Below are 17,294 nucleotides of genomic sequence, written 5' to 3' on the forward strand. Positions count from 1 at the left end.
CAGCGATGCTGGTGTTTTCCTTTAATGCTGAAAGGGCGTTTCACCATATGGAATGAGCATACATGTTCTGAACACTCCATACACATGAATTAGGCAACTACCTCATTAGTAACACTAGATGGCTTTATGATTCTCTCATTGCTCAAGTGAATTGTTCTAGCTTTGTTTCACCACCTTTCCCTATCCACAGAGGCATGAGTCAGGGTTGTTCCTTATCTCCTAATATTATTGTAGCTTTAGAGCAACTAGGGACACTAGAATTGATACACAAACATATTTGGACCTTTGTCTGGGGAGAAAATAGGCTGAGAATGAAATTCGGCTTGATTGCTGGTAGTTGGGCTGGGACTACCATGCATGGGCTCTTACCAAAGGGCACTCCATCTACTGCAGGTAGCATACATGATGCTAAGTGTTAGTGACCTGGCCCTTTGGAGGCCCTAAAAACATGTACTCAGTAGCAATAAGAGTTTCATTGCTTTATGCAGCAAAGTCCCTTATCATCGTTGACTTATAAACCTATAATTCAATCTACACATAAATCATGGGTAGAGACTCATAAACAGTTCAACACTGAGGCCAGATTACATAAACATGCACCCTTAAAGATTGATAATGATATCTTATTTTGAAGGCGTGCAACGCTCTGGAGTGGACCAAAGGTAGCAGGTATTCTTACTGCTGATGGCCATGCACATTTCTCCACTTTGCAAGAGGAATGTGAGTGTCTGACTCACAGAGATGGAAATACAGGCAACTGAGCTATTGTTTCTGCCATAGACCAGGTGAACCCACTGGGAGTTATTGAACTCTCTAATACTTACTCACCTGCAAACATGTTGCACAATTAAGTGGGTTATTTCAGGTGTTTTTAATGTTCCAGTTAATCATTTCTGTCAAGGCCATTGGATGAACAATAAAGGCTCAAATGGCAAGCATAGCTTAATCAGGATTATGAGAAAGATGATTGTTCGCAAGTCTTAACAATGTGGTTGTACAGGAACCCCCACTGAAATGTAATCTTTTTCTAATAACTTCACCCTGTACTGATCTGGGTGGGGCCAAATTTCCTGACAAGACATTTTCTCATGTGGGAGTAGGATTCTGCCTCATCCCCTTCTAGGGTCAGGGGCCTATCACTCCCAGCTACTGGAATCAATTCCCAAAGGAGTGAACACCATTATTTGAAGTGGACCCCTCTCATCTTAAAGGCCTCTCAAATGATGTCAGCCATTTGTCAATGTCACCCCCCTCTACATACTTGGGAACTATCCCTTTGGGAAGTCCGGGGTCAAACCCACCACCCTGGGACATCTCATGCTCTTCTTCATTTTTGCTGCCACCATTTTGTTTCTCTTCCTCTCTTGCCCACTTCTTCTTAGCTAGGTCCGGCTTCTCCTTCTCCATAGCTATGGAAGCTAGTTTTTGCCTGAAACTCTGTCTATGAAAGGGACAGTTCTCGTTCCTCTGTGGCGGAGACTCCCCTCCCTCCACTAGCTGGAAGCCTGAACGTGGAACTTTAGGTTATGGACACGTTGTCATCATCATTCTCATTGAGGTTGTTGGAGGGGTCCTCTTTCTACTCCCCTTCATTTCCTGGAGCTGTCACTGCCCAGGCTTTAAGGACCTAATCATTTTTGCTTTCCTAATTCTATTAGCACCAGGTAGCCCCATGGCTCTACACTGTACCCTAAGCTCACCTACAGTGAGTTTAGACACATTAGCCAGATCCAGCTCCATGGTATCCCTGGAATAGGGTCACACAAAAAACTTTGCCACAATACACAAGAACAATTCAGAAAAATCAAAAATTGCCGTAATTAAAAAAATATTCAAAATTAAAAAAAATCAAAAATCTATTTTGCTATAGGCCAATTTAGCTAATTTCTTAAAGATCTTCACTTAAATACATGTGTAGTGTGTTTAAACACAAGTACTATCCTCACCACTGATCACCAACTGTTGGAATGTGATTTATTAGTAGGGGTAAGTAGGTACCTACCACTAGTAATAAGGCACAACACAGTATAAGCCCGAATCAAGAGCTCAATAAATGATTCCCTTGCTCAGCCCTTGGTACTTGGCTGTGATCAGGCAGGCTTAACTTAGGGGACAGGTGTGTACAGCATTAAAAAACACCAATACATTAAATAAGACAAAACACACAATAAAAATCCAACAGCAATTTATAACAATAGAAACCTTTATTTGAATCAAAATGACACCAAAATAACAAAAATCCTATGTAGGGAACCGGAAATGTGATTTCTTTTTAACCAATAAACACTTTATAGAGCCTAAAAGCTAACAGCAATATTTTAAATAACAAGAGCAACCCATACGTCCTTGTGATCTGGGTAAGTACAGAAGCACAAAACAATGTTCACTAGGAACCCATTTATCCCAAACAGTACGCAATCTGCAACTAAAGTAGTTGCTCTGATTCAATCATATAACACAGAAGTTAGACTCGATCGTGAGCAGGACAGGTGACACCAACGTGGGTCATCACCTTTAGCGTGAATATAGACGCGTGGAACCAACGTTGTGGACTCTACTAATCTTGAAGAATCCCGATCATAACCTGTGGAACCTAACAATGTTTATCTGATTATTGTTCTTGTGCCCCAGCTAGACTAAATATTATCGCGTAGCTCAGCCGGCTCTCCCACTCGATTTGGCAGCAGGATTGGTGATACCAACGTGGGTCTTCACCAATAGCGTGAATATAGACATGTGGAGCTCTACCGACATCTTGACGTATCCCAGTCATCACTTGTGGAACTTAGCAATGTTTGGATAATTATCGCTCCTGTGCCTCATTGTTCAACCGACATCCAGGATCCTATACGGATAGTTGTCTGTGCTGTACTGTCCCCAGAAACACAGTCCTGAAGAGACCCCATATCTAGAGATGGTCGAAACGCCGTCGATAACATACAAAAGAGAGAGCCTGGATTAAATCATTTTCTATTGTATTAAGCTCGTGCTTTTGAATTTTACCAATAGCTGTTTCCTAGTTTTCTTCACTATGTCACACAGTATTCACTAATATAGGTTATGGTCACTTCACTGTGGTTCACAATACCACTCCAAATGTGAAACAATATGCAAATAGTTCAATGACATGTTTAAGGAAATACGTCTGTGGTACAGACTATAATTGCAAAATAAAATCACCTACTTCGGCTGAAGTTAGGTATACCTTAAATTAAAAAGGTTTTTAGGCTTTTTAAGGAATGCGAATACACAAGTGTGTATAGAAACTTTTGATATGATTCGTACTGTGACTCAATGGAGGGTCATGAATGAATAAGGATAATCTTGACTATGATTGAATTAGAGCAACTACTTTAGTTGCAGATTGTGTACTGTTTGAGATAAATGAGTTCCTTGTGAACATTGTTTTGTGCTTCGAAAAGCTAAAAGCATCACTTTGGGAAATCTGATCATGCTAAACCAGGACAAAGTCAAACTATCAGGCCAACTGTGATAGAGCCCAGGGCGGATACACTTAGCGGGTGGGCCTGGTCAAGTTTTAACCTTCTGACTTAATCACTTTTTTGGAACTTTTTATCTCAACGTCGAGCAAGGCTCCTTGTCAGGCCAGCCTTGGGTTCACCAATGGCGGCTTAGCTCAGCATTATCCCTTAGTCAACTCCTGGAATTCTCGTTGATGATCAAAATCTCCAGAGCTTCGGCGAGGCAAACCTGAATCTGAAGCCAAGTCATGGTTCGATGTCACCGGCTTGACTCTCATCTTGACCTTTTGTAGCTTTTTAACAAAAATTCTCCAAATCTTCTCAAACTTATGGATCTTCGTCCAGGAGGCCCTTTGTGGTTCCAAGGTGCATACACCACCAATCCAGGGTTCCAAAAGCTCTGCGTTGCTCCTTGGGATGTTTTGACTACGTTTCCCACAACACACCTGGCCAAATTCTTTAAAGTCCAGCTGAAGGTGGTCAGCTGGTTTCTTCTTGCTGCAGATAATGCAGGTGGAGCTCTTTCAACCTGTTGCTTTTAGGGAGTCCACTCCTTCACTTTTCAAAGCAATGCAAAGTACTTAGGGCTGTAGTTACAACGTGTTCAGCAGGTGCAGTCATTCAATGTGCGGTCTCTCAGGGTTCCAGCAGTGCAGTGCTTCTTCTTCTTGTAATTTCAGGCAGGGATCTGAGTTATCATCAATGAAACTTTATTTTGGTCAGTTTGAACATACAAGCATATATATATGATAACATACATTTCATTTGATTCATGGTTAAAACAATAAAAATAAATACATTTGTTATATGGCATTGTATATATAACACACAAGTGTAACCTGTAAACAATCTACATTACAATCAGTCCAAACTCACTGGCTAATATTAAAGTGCATGTGCAGTATGTATGTATAATTTACAATGTCCAACGTGATAAGCCCATGCTCTATCTCACCCGTCATCCATTCAGGCAATTTTTTTGTAAAGTGCTTGTATCTGTCATTTTAAAAGCTGTAAGCATTATCATACACCTATGGACCACAATTCTACTAGTTGACAGTCTTACGCACTAGTACACTATATGTCAAGTTAAAAATATGTCAACAAAGTGATTAAAAAAGCTCATATAATTCATAAATAATACCTCCAGATAAAAAGATTGTACCAAGGATTAACCAGTGTCTGCGGGGGTGAACTTCAAGAACACTCTACGTGTGCACCACATGGAGAATAAAAAGCCTACTACTGAGAATGCTATAGGGAGGCTTGCATCATATTTTAATATCCTGAAAGCCTCTGAGCAATGCCTGGTTTCCAAGTTTCTGCATATCTGGATCAACCATTGTTTTCTCGCTTTCTTATACCAAGGGCAGAAAAAAACACATGGTATTCTGACTCTGCTGCATTGTTATAGGCCGGGAAACCCAGAGTTTGTAGGCCTGTAGTTGAGCCAACTTGTTCTCCCAGTAACAATCATTTAGCTCCTCCCTTGTCACTGTGGGGCATGTTATTTCTGGACTATCCCACAAATTACCCCGTCCCATAGTCAAAAAAGTGTTCCGGATAAGGGCCAGCCATGGTAGTCTCCCCGCCACAGGTATACTCAACACCTCTCTTAGTTCTTCCCTATACTCAGCCAGTTCCGGAGTGACCCACAAACGTCGCCAAAATAAGAGAGGTTTGAGAGCAACTTCTTCTGCAATTGACCTGACCCCCAAATCTAATATAAGCGGTATGAGAAGGGAGCTGCAAGGGAAGCCAAATAATTGCCTGACAAAGGTGCTTTCAGCTTGTGTAAGACTGTCAGAATGACAGTGTCCCCATACTTCTGCCCCATATAAAGCCGCATCTCTGGCTTGAGCCTTGTATATTTCTAGTACCGGGCCCACAGGTTTATGACTAGAATTTCAAAATACCTTAGTCAGACCCCCGTTCTCTGGGCTAGCTTCAAACTGTTTTTTTATTTGTGCCCCCAGTCCATTTTTTCTGTAATCATAATGCCGAGATACTCAAAGACAGACACCCTCCGTAGGGGTCTGCTGTCCAAACATGGGTTTGGTTGGGTAATATTGCCTGAGTTAAACACAATAAATATTGTTATTTGTAGGTTAATCTCAAGCCCCCTTTCCTTACAGAAGACATCAAATTTGTTGAGAACCCTCTGTATACCCATAGGAGTTTTATTTAAAGAAACAGGGTATCGCCGGCAAACATCACTGCCGGGATTTTACAGGTGGCTAGCTTAGGTGTATCTGTATCCTTCTCTTCATTTAAAAATTCAACTAACCCATTTATAAAAAGACAAAAAGCGGTCAGGGCAAGAACACATCCTCTATCTACAGGGATGGGTGTGGTGAGTTCCCCGTGTTTACCAAACCTTATTTGTGGGAAATTTCCTTTGTGTAACCGCCTCAGAATTTGGCACAAATACACTGGGACCCCCATCTCTAGTAGGGTTGCCCACAACTTATCTCTTAGCACCAGATCGAATGCAGATTTTAGGTCCACAAATATTAAATAGAGGCTGTCAGCCTCAATACACACGGTCTTCCAGTGTAATATTTGTAGCCTAAAAATCTGATCCAATGTAGACATTTTTTCTCTAAACCCTGCTTGGAACGGGCTGAGAACATTGTGCTCCTCCATCCAGCTCTGTAGGCGACACAACAGCACACGTGCGAAAATGTGATGACTAATGTCAATGAGGCTTATGGGCCTGTAATTTGTGGGAAGCAAAGGAGAACTCTTTTTGTAAACTGGTATGATTTCTGCACCAGCCCAGGTAGCAGGGATTGCAATACCTTGCAGGACGGCATTAAATAGAGTCCAAAAATATGGTACCCAGATAGTAGGTTCGCTATGGAACAGATCCCCGGGTATCTTGTCTAGCCCAGGGACTTTTGCTGGTGCTGTTTTGCTCAGTGCTCCAGTTACCAGTGTTATCATCAGGATATCTTTTTTCTCCTTAAAGGTAATCGTGTGTGCTTTGGGACAGTTGGCCTTTAGGGGCAACATTCATTATCCACTGTGTCGTCCTCTATCCTTGAATAGATGGACTCAAAATGGTCCTTCCACACATCTGCCCCTAGATTTGGTTCCATCGCCAACTTTCCTTCAGAACTGCCCGTATTTACCACTTTCCAAAAAGTCCTCATATCATGGGTCCCCAAGGAGCTTCTCAGAGTATCCCACTTCTCGCGTTCCCACCCTTTTTTAGCCTCATCGATATTATTTCGATAGGCCACTCTATTGATTTTAATCAATGGTCTATCCTTGGCCTTAATAGCAGAGATCAAAGCTGTTTTGGCCTTTCAACATCTTTCGTTGTACCAAGGGTGTCTGTGTTTTCTGTTGATCCTAGATTTTTTGGTCGGAAAGAAGAAATCAGCCAGGGTAGTTGTCAGTCTAGTATGATTTAGGGCGACCTTCGAAAGTTCAATTGAAGTACCTTCAGCTAAGACAGATTGCATTGAATTAGCGAGAATCGGGATGACGGTTTGGTATAGGGAGGATAGCTTTTCTTGGGATTGGCTTATATTCGCTGGTATATTAGCTGGTAAGGGTCAATCTACCATCAGCTGGCACATCCAGACATGATGCACTCCCAGGGCTTGGCGTGGTCAACTCTAGGATTAGGGCGTTGTGGTCAACTCTAGGGTAAGGACGTTGTGACCAGGCTCGATCTTAAAGTCTACTGCCCTGTGCCAGGATTTTATGTCAATCAGAATATTTTCTAGTATATAATCTAGTATGGAAGCATGTCCAATTCTATTAAAGGTGTGTTTGCCTTGTGTATCCATCTTTGTTCTACCGTTACATACCCTTAGTGAATGTTTTAATTCGAGAGAATTCATCTGGAGCACTAGAGGGGTCCAGACTCTTACTAACGGACTAGTAGTCTCTGGGATAACCCAGTGTTGATCTTTTTCACAAGGGTTGTCTTCGTTCATACCATCTAAGGGCTCATATTGGCAGTTGAAGTCCCCTCCAAGAATCACCAGGCAGTTATCAGGGACAGTAGACAGAAAAGTCGTTAGCTCATCAAGTGTCCTTGACTCTTGATTACAACCAACTGGTCAGGAATAGACATTTATTAGGGCAATTGTAATCCTTGATGGAAAGTTAAGAAGGACACCAGGATGTTGTTTGAGAATGATTCCAACTGTTTTACAGTACAGCCCAGATGTACACCCACCCAGATAGAAAGCCCCCCTGAAGGCCATCCCTTCCCCACGATATTGCAGCTACGCTATACGATGCTTAGCCTAATTTAGGGATATTCCCCCTGACCCAGGCTTCTTGAAATATGCAGATCTTGTGTTGTTCAATGAATATCCCTCATTCTCGATTATCCATCTTGGGGGCTAGTCCAGCTATTTTCCAAGATTGAACACGCAGACTTGATAGGTCCGTCCGGCTATCTATGACAGCAGGTATAGCGGAGGGCGGGTGCGGGGTCTTACAAGTACCCAATTCTGACTTCTAGGGAATCTCATTGGATGAATTAAGTGATTGTCTATTAGTTGTGGCTATAGTACGTCTATCAATTTCATTGTCCCACACAACCTCCCACAAGTATCACCCCCCCTAACCAGTATCTTTCAGGTTCAAATCAATCTACTCCCTCTAAGACACCAAATCTTTTTGTTGTTGTAATATTAAAGAGTGACTGCCTGGGCCGATCATAATCTAGATTGATAGATTGATAGGTTTGGTTTAATGTTCTCCCCTCCAAACCATTCCGCCTTCAAGTTTGTCAGGGTCCCCCTGGAGGGTAAAAGTAACCCAGCGGAAGGGCATTTATGGCCCCGTCCTGTCTTCAGTCATCCCTGCTTAGAATTGCTCGGGCGACCAGTGGATTTCTAAAATGTATCACTATACAATCCCCCTGCCTATCCTTGGATCTCCAGCCCACCCAGCCGACTCTGCGAGTGTTAGGATCTCTCCTGCATCCTCATAAGGAAATTGCTTCTGACTGGCTAGCCAAAACATGCATTTATTTTTAAGTTCCTGGTGTGATTCACAATGCCCCCTCCCAAGCTCAGGGATATGGATCAGAGTTGCTGGGCAGTACTTCCATACTTATCCAGTGTTCTTAGGCCACATGTAGGGGGCTCCCTGACCAATGAAGTGCAGGGGCCACCCTCAGGTATGACACCTTCCTCCTAACTGTGACATATTCTTGTCACAGAAAACACTATTCCTTTAAAATACAAAATGGAGAAAATCTCTCCTGGAAGTTGAGATCTGGCTAAGCCAACCTACTGGCATAGCTAAGTTTCCCTAGCACTCCCTTTCCAGCCGCTCTGCTAATTCAATTACTGGGACTACTCTCTGCCTGGGGTGCAGGATATGGGGTGAGCCTGTGTCCTGTCCTGTCACTCCAACTTTGTCAGCCAGTTTGGTTGCTCCACCCTCATTCTGCCTTTTGCTCTGCAGCTGCAGATCTCCTCCCAGAAGATGTCCTTTGTCTCTATGAATGTACTTCACACCTCATGAGAGAAGTTTGGCGTAGCCTGTTAAAGGCTGGCCAATCAGGCGAGGCTGCTGAAAGTGTGATTTTAGCACATCAGAAAAGCAAATTTTATAGCGTCTTTTCTGTAATATTCACAATAAATCTAACCATGGCAAGTTGTTGTTTTAATTCTTTGAAGTATATTTTTAGCTCACTCTGATCAGTAAGTATACTATATTACAGTATTCCGATGATAGCCTATGTGGTACAGTGAGAAAAACTGAAATTGACAGTTTTTCCCTTGCCAGGGCATATAAAACATCTTTAAAATTGGCTCTGCTTATTTTTACATGGCATCCTATCCTGGCGGTACCTAATGTAGACCTTAGGGGTGATGTATATTTAAAAATAAGGTAGTTTAGACTTTGTAAGTACCTTTAATTCCAAAGTCGAATTTGCATACTATTGTATTTCAAAAATAGCCTGAGGAGCAGGGCTGCCTTTAAAATGACAGTATAACACAATGGGGTAACCCAGTGTCCCTTAGAGCCTGGGTGAATATATAGCAAACTACAATGGCTCTGTCGGGGAGCAACAATTACTTTGTTTCTCAAGGATAAATCATGAGGAGTAACTTTATGACAGTGTACTCAAGGAGTCAAGTGATACTGTAGATAGAATACATCAAAACCGCACAGCAAGGTAAGTATAAGAACACCCCAGTACAAATGAAAAACACAAAGGTACTTAGCAACAAGGATTTCTCTTATTGAATTATTCCATCAGATATCACAAATAGACATATTGGGGCCGATTCACAGAACTAACTTAAGACAAAATCCTAAACTTACTACTTTTGGTATTCACAGAAGTTAGGATTTTGTCTTAAGTTTGTCTTAAGACCAACTTAAGACAGACTTAAGACAGTCTTAAGACAGACTTAAGACAAACTTAAGACAGACTTAAGACAGACTTAAGACAGACTTAAGACAAACGTAAGACAAAATCCTGTCTTAAGTCTGTCTTAAGTCTGTCTTAAGTTTGTCTTAAGTCTGTCTTAAGTTTGTCTGAAGACAAACTTAAGACAAAATCCTAACTTCTGTGAATACCAAAAGTAGTAAGTTTAGGATTTTGTCTTAAGTTAGTTCTGTGAATCGGGCCCATTGTAGGGATGTCCAAGTGAATTTGAAGTATACAAGTGACAAGTATTTTAAAGTGACATAACTGCTCAGTGCTGGTAACAAGGTGTATATATGCAGTTGTGAAGCTATGTACAGGTATTTAAAATTTCAGGAATAGTCAGAATAAAGATTGATAACGTCTCTCTGGTAATGGCAAGGTTGCTCTGCAGTAGAAACCAGAGGTATGTAATGACTGAACCAATGTTAAGCGTCGACATTTCGACTCTAAACACGCATAAATAATATGTCGTAGTGGGTCTTCTTCAGGACAGGGGACAGCCCCCGGCTTGGAAAGGCGTCCCGTGGAGACTGGGGGCTGCCAGATGGATCTGCATGAGTCAGGGATGACACAAATGGGCTCGATCACACGAATGAAAAAGCATCATCACTGATACTAGGCAAATGTCCTGTGGTTTTTATTAGTTCAAGAAAATTCAAATCAGGTAAGTTGACCAGTGCCCTGGGGCTTAACGACCAAAACGGGGGATAATTCCAGCAACGATAATTCAATCCCAGCAAAAAGTCAGTGGAAAGTAAACTGCCGCAGAGAGGCTGTTTACTTTCCACTGACCTTTTGCCTGGATCAGAGCAGAGGCCCTGGGTCTGGTTATGAGAGTCCAGGGAACAATCAGAGTCAGAAAAGGATCTATTAGTCAAAATGTGAGCAAGAAAGTGAGGGGCACTGCAAAAAGCCTTGATTTCTCAACTAAGTGTATCCAGGAGGGAAAACCTTTGCCAGGTTCATGAAAATCCACAGAATTGCATGTCTCTGAGCTTTCAACTACATATGCAGGTGTTCCAACACATAACTGCTCATTCCCACATAATGTCACAACATTCAGAAATCATAATGCAAGAGAGTACATTTGAAGAGCAAACTTACACCATGTGTAACTTACACTATTAACATCTAATGTCCACATATATCAATTTATACCTGTAATTAGGACTTTTACTTTGCGGTTATCTTTGGTCACTTTCCTTAATATCAAGGTAGATCTTAGCTCTAGAGCCAGCTGGCTTGCTACCCAAGAGCTGCAAGTAACATTCCGTCTGAATTCTGAACTATTTTTGCTACATAGTGCAGTGAATAATAACAGTCAAATGAAGAGAAACATTGACAGAGGAGAAGATCTTCAGGCTACTGTGTGGACAAATACAGAAGGACACTATTAGCCACAACTGTAAAACAGATGTCTTTGCAAAATAAAGCTGCTGCTGTACCTGGGCATCCATACTAATGACATTTTCCATCATCCAATTATAGTTTAATCCTCTTACATTCACATAAAATAGATCTCCTACCAGTCTAATCAGTGACCCAATACTTTTCAGCCATTAAACGAGCCACCACCAACTGAACAGACATGGGATAGCTGAAGATATCAGTCACATACTGCTGGCTAGTCTGAGGTCTCTAATCTAATCTTCCAATCAGGTCCCAACTGGTGACAGACTATGGTCACTTCTTTACATCTCACAATGACATTTAAGATAGGTGATGATAGTAACAAAAACCCGCCTGGTAGACCTTCACACTATTCCTATCTTTAAACATGCCTAATCAGGACCAAAACCCTTACAAAAAATAATCAGGTTGAGCAACCCAGTGCAGTAACCAACTAAGTTGATTATAATCACCAGAAATAACATAAAGGGACCTCCAGAGCTGTTCAAAGCTGCCTACATACTGCAAACTATGAACTGCACATCTGTACCTCACAACTCTTCATCCACAACTCTTATAAGCACTGTATTCCAAAACATGATAACAGCACCTCGGTGGTCATCATGCATGTCATGGAAACACTTTCCACATAGAATAAAAAAACAAAGGCAACACACCCAATGGCACAACTTGCACAGAGTAGCTTGTAGCCCATGTAGACAGGTGCTTCAGTGCCCCCATTATGATAGTAAGCACTATATAAATGCTGCTATACAATACAACACAACCTCAGCTGCAAAATGTTTAATGGTAGCCTGATCACTGAAAACCTCAACTAATAAGATCAACCATAATTAAGATGATACACTGTTGGACTAGTCCCTTTCCCCCAAATGTTTTGCCTTCACACTCCAGTTTGTTTTCTGAACACATTTTTGATGGCTTTTAGGATACTGCACTCTTTAACCAGTGTTCAAGTGCTTGTGCTCTCTCCTCTAAACTTGGTAACATTGGCTTACACCCAGTTGGCATATTAAATTAACTTATAAGTCCCTAATAAAGTAGCACTACACATAACTCAGGGCCTGTAAATGAAATGCCAGTAGTGGGTCTGCAGCACACCTTGTACCACCCACTTAAGTAGCCCTTTAAACATGTCTCAAGCCTGCCATTCCAGTCTGTGTGTGCAGTTTTAATCTGCCAATTCAACCTTGCAAAATAAATCATTTGCTAGTCCTGAAGCTCCCTTTTCAATGCAAATAAGTCTTCGGTAATCCCTAAGCAGTCTATAGGGGAGGGTGCAGTTTATTTAAAAAGTTGGACGTGTACTTCTAACTTTTACAGGCCCTAGTAGTGAAAAACTCTTACATTTGTTTTTCACAACTGCAAGGGCTACCCTTCACATTGGATAACATTGGGTTAACTAATTATGTTTAATAAGTGTCTGTTAGATTTGGGGGTCTCTAGTTGCCATAGGTGACAAATAGAGGTCCTTGCGTCTAGTCAGGGTAAGGGGCTACACTCCTAAAATAACCCCTGCTCACCCCCTTGGTAGCTTGGCACGAGCAGGCAGGTTTATATCAGAGGCAGTGTGTAAAGCATTTGTGAACACATACAGTAATACAGTGACAACACTACAAATGGACACCACACAGGTTGTATTATAAAAATAGGTATTTATATATAGACTTAACACAAGACCAAATGAAAAAATCTACAATACAGTACTCAAAAATAGTCTCTTATATGTTATAAAATAGCTTAGTTCTCTCAAGTTCTAAATGCGACACTTTACTCTCAATGTACCTTAGATGCGTAACGCAAAGAAAACAAAAGGGTCGCAGGGAAGGTGATGCGTTGGTTCCTTACACGCAGGGGAGTGGATGCATCGGTTCCTTACTGCTGCACAGGGGAGTTGATGCTCGCTTCCTTACTATGTGGGGAGTTGATGCGTCGGTTTCTACTCTCCGGTGCGATGCGAAACGCTGGCACCTCGATGCGATACTCTTTTCTGGTGCAATGCGACAAAATGGCGTCTTGGTTGCGATGCGACAACGTTGGTGTGATGCGTGCACGCCCGACGGCCGTGCGGCGACTCGATGATCTTTGGAGCCGTGACAGGCCCTGCGATGCACTTCTCCAGTGATGCGACGATGACCTCGGAGGCAGCGTCCCGCTTCTCCGGCAATGCGCCGTGGTTCGGCGATGTGATGATGATAGCGGCAGTGGCGGCTTGCTTCCTTGGCGATGCGATGACAGCTGCTGCGGCGGCGACACGCTTCTCGTTGTTGCGTCACGCTTCCAGCTCCCAGCGACATGCAGTCTCTCAGAAGGCCTAGCACAACAGCAGGCACTTCTGTTCCCAGCAAGGGAATTCAGGGGGTAGCTGGTTGGTGAAGTCTTGTATCCCTGAGACTTCAGGCAGGAGGCAAGCTCTAGTTCAAGCCCTTCGAGATTCTTCTTCAAGCTGATATCAGTCACATACTGCTGGCCAGTCTGAGGTCTCTAATCTAATCTTCCAATCAGGTCCCAACTGGTGACACACTATGGTCACTTCTTTACATCTCACAATGACATTTAAGATAGGTGATGATAGTAACAAAGACCAGCCTGGTAGACCTTCACACTATTCCTATCTTTAAACATGCCTAATCAGGACCAAAACCCTTACAAAAAATAATCAGGTTGAGCAACCCAGTGCAGTAACCAACTAAGTTGATTATAATCACCAGAAATAACATAAAGGGACCTCCAGAGCTGTTCAAAGCAAAGTCCTTTTCTCCTCTCTTTTGTAATGAAGCAACCACTGCATGTCAACCCCCAAACACACAGCACAGGGGTAGTCTCCTCCTTCAGCTTCCTGGTTCTTCTCCTCAGCAAAGGTTTGTCTTGATTCCCAGAAGTGATCTAACGTTCTTGGGTCTGGGTCCCAATATTTATACTACTTTTCTCTTTGTTCTCTGACAGCAGAAAGGCCTTTGCCTGGTCCAAACCAATTCTGGTCAGTCCTGGAGCACTTTGTTGACATGTCTCCTACTTTCCTTTCACAGTGCAGGGCAGGGACATCAGACACACCACAGAAGGTGGAGCCAGCATTGTGGAGGGAAGGCCCAGACCTATTCAGGTCCCAGGTGCAACCCCTCCCACCCATCTAGATGCAGATCTCTCTATTCAGCCTTGTGCTGACTCCCCCTGTCTCCTGGAATCCCCCAGCCCCTGTCACTCAAAATCCAGACAAGGAATACACAGCCTAGCAGAGGCAGGTTTGGATGGTTAGATAAGAAAATACCTACTTTCTAAAAGTGGTATTTTCAAACACAGAATGTTAAAACCAACCTCACTAAAAGAATTTCTACTACATTCCCTGAGTCAGTTAGGATTATAAACTGTAATAATCAAACTGAACATTCTGGCCTACGGGGAATAGGTAGCCTTGCAATAGTGAAAAACGAAAATGGCTGTAATTCCCTATCAGGACATGCCACACACATCAGGGCATGTCCCACCTTTTACCTACAATGCCCCCTGCCCTTGGGCCTACCATAGGGGTGACTAATATGTATAAAAGGGAAGGTTTAGGGACTGGCAAGTGAGTGCACTTGCCCAGTCAGCATGGCAGTACCAGACTGCACACATGCTCTGCAGTGGCAGACCTGAGACACACTTTAAAGCTGCTCCGGTGGGTGGCACAATCAGTGCTGCAAGCCCTTCAGCAGCATTGGTTACAAGCCCTGTGCACACGCAGTGCACTGTACTAGGGTCTGACAAGTAAACCAATCAAGCCAATCATGGAGTCACTAATCTATACATCAATTTACCATTGTGGCACTTAACAGCAGTGGCACAGTGCCCAAAGCATCTATAACCAGCAAAAAACATATGAGGCAACAGCACAAAATGGAAGGGAGACCAACGCCAATGGTGCCAGGTCTAACAGTGTCAGTGAGTAAGTCAAGCAGAAGTTTATTTAGACCTTAGTCTTTGAACTGAGTATAAGAAAACCCAATACATATATAAAATTAATTATTAAAATCAAGCCAAGCCCAAAGCTAAAACATGATTGTACCCGCAATTCATCTTATCATAAACTGATCAGATTTTCTGTAAAATTCATGCACAGAAAGTGAAAATTGCCTCACATTTGATACATACTTAAAACCCCAATTGGTTTTATCAAAGATTGATCAGATCTTCCATAAAGTTACACCCACAGATCGTAAAAATCCCCCCACAACACAAGTTACTTCCAAGAATCTCAAATCCAAATGTAAATTAACTGCTTGCCCCAGTCCCTAATATCATACTTTTTTAAAACCGGTTTAAAAAAAGACTTCTGTTGAACTAAAAACCACAAGCAATACACAAGGATTTGTATTAGATTTTCCTTTGTATTAAGGCAACAGTTGTAGGTTTTATCCTTGTGTAACAAGGCACCATGGGCATCTGACATTGGAACTTGATTTACCCCGCATGTAAATTTCAATGGACGGCATCATACCTGTACATTGGGTATTTTCTCCAGAAATGGGAAAGTCTCACCCTCCTTCCATAAATTAATCAGGAGGGATACAGAGTTTGTCTTCCTTAGGTTAATTAAATCCTCATCTCTAGATAAATGTTTAGTTGTTTTTCTGATCTCAGATTTACTCACACCTACCCCATCTATCTGACATTCTATTTTTAATTTCATGCCAACATTGAGAACCCTCCCTCGAGATGCTTGTGCCCAGGTTAAATCACTTTGTAATATTTTGGTTTTGCATAGCAATGAGAATTTGGGAAGCTCCTCATTATCTATTCTTATCCATAATTGTATTGACTCTGCATTTGGTAAGTGTTTCCATCCCATCAGACCAGTCTCTATTCTGACAGCCTGAACCATCATAGAGTTAGAGAGAGAGAGTAATCTTTTTAAGCACCTACCCTCTTCAAGTTCCCAGTTTGATTTCCGAACAATGGTGACCACCTCAGCTCCGTACTGGAACTGGGGCCATATCACACCCTGTTAGGCTGCCAGCACCTGTCTTAGGGAGCGTCCGCATATAGGTTATCACATTTCTTGAGCCCTCCATATGGACAAGAGTGCCTTGGCCTCCAGATAAGCAATATGTTCCTTCCACAGTAAATTGTTTGATAACCACATCCCTAGATATTTGTAATTAGTAACTACCTCAATTTTAACATTAGTTATCGCCCAAGCCGACCTTATCTTTGTCTCTATTGGGAGCACTTTGGTCTTTTCCATATTGATTGTTATTTATTTCTTCCTACAAAAAATTCAAGAGGATGTCTAGTATCCTCTATAGGTCGATTTCTGTTACATCTATAATTACTAGATTATCTGCATATGAGAAGCAACTTACATACACATCATTCATTTTGGGACTGGATCTATTCGAGTGGCTAAGTGTTTTTCGTAGATCAGCCAAAAATAAAGAAAACAGAATGGGTGCCAAAACACACCACTGTCTCAACCGTTTCCTATATCTATCCTTCTTGAGAGGTGTCCCTCTTGGTCTAGTAGTTCCACCTGGGCCTAGTTATCTCTAAGTAGTTCTTGTAAAATCTGGAGTAGACCAGCAGGAATTCCATAGCTCCTTAATGCCTCCCACAGCAGGGCCCGATCAACTAAGTGAAACGTGGAGCTGAAGTCCACAAAACAACAGTGTAAACCTCTCTATTGATTTCTTGGCTAATGCTGAAAAACTGAACCAATGGTCGATCATCGCGGGACCCCCCCTTGGAACCTCCTTGCTGTTGTGGAATTACTGAGATTGTTTCTGCCCAGTCCCTCAGCATCCCCAAAACGATTTTTGAGAAGACTTTTCTGCTCAAAATATAGCAGGTATATTTGCTGGTAGCTTCCGGAAAGCAAATACTTGCCTTGTTTATACATATGCCTAATAACCACTCCCTTCCAACTATCTAGGACACATCCTATCAGGAGAATTTGTTGGAAAAGGGGGTAGCGCAAGCTGCTCCTCCAGGCATATTGGTTTTTATTATTA

This window comes from Triturus cristatus, chromosome 2_2, assembly GCF_964204655.1.
Source record: "Triturus cristatus chromosome 2_2, aTriCri1.1, whole genome shotgun sequence".
Classification (NCBI taxonomy): Eukaryota; Metazoa; Chordata; class Amphibia; order Caudata; family Salamandridae; genus Triturus; species Triturus cristatus.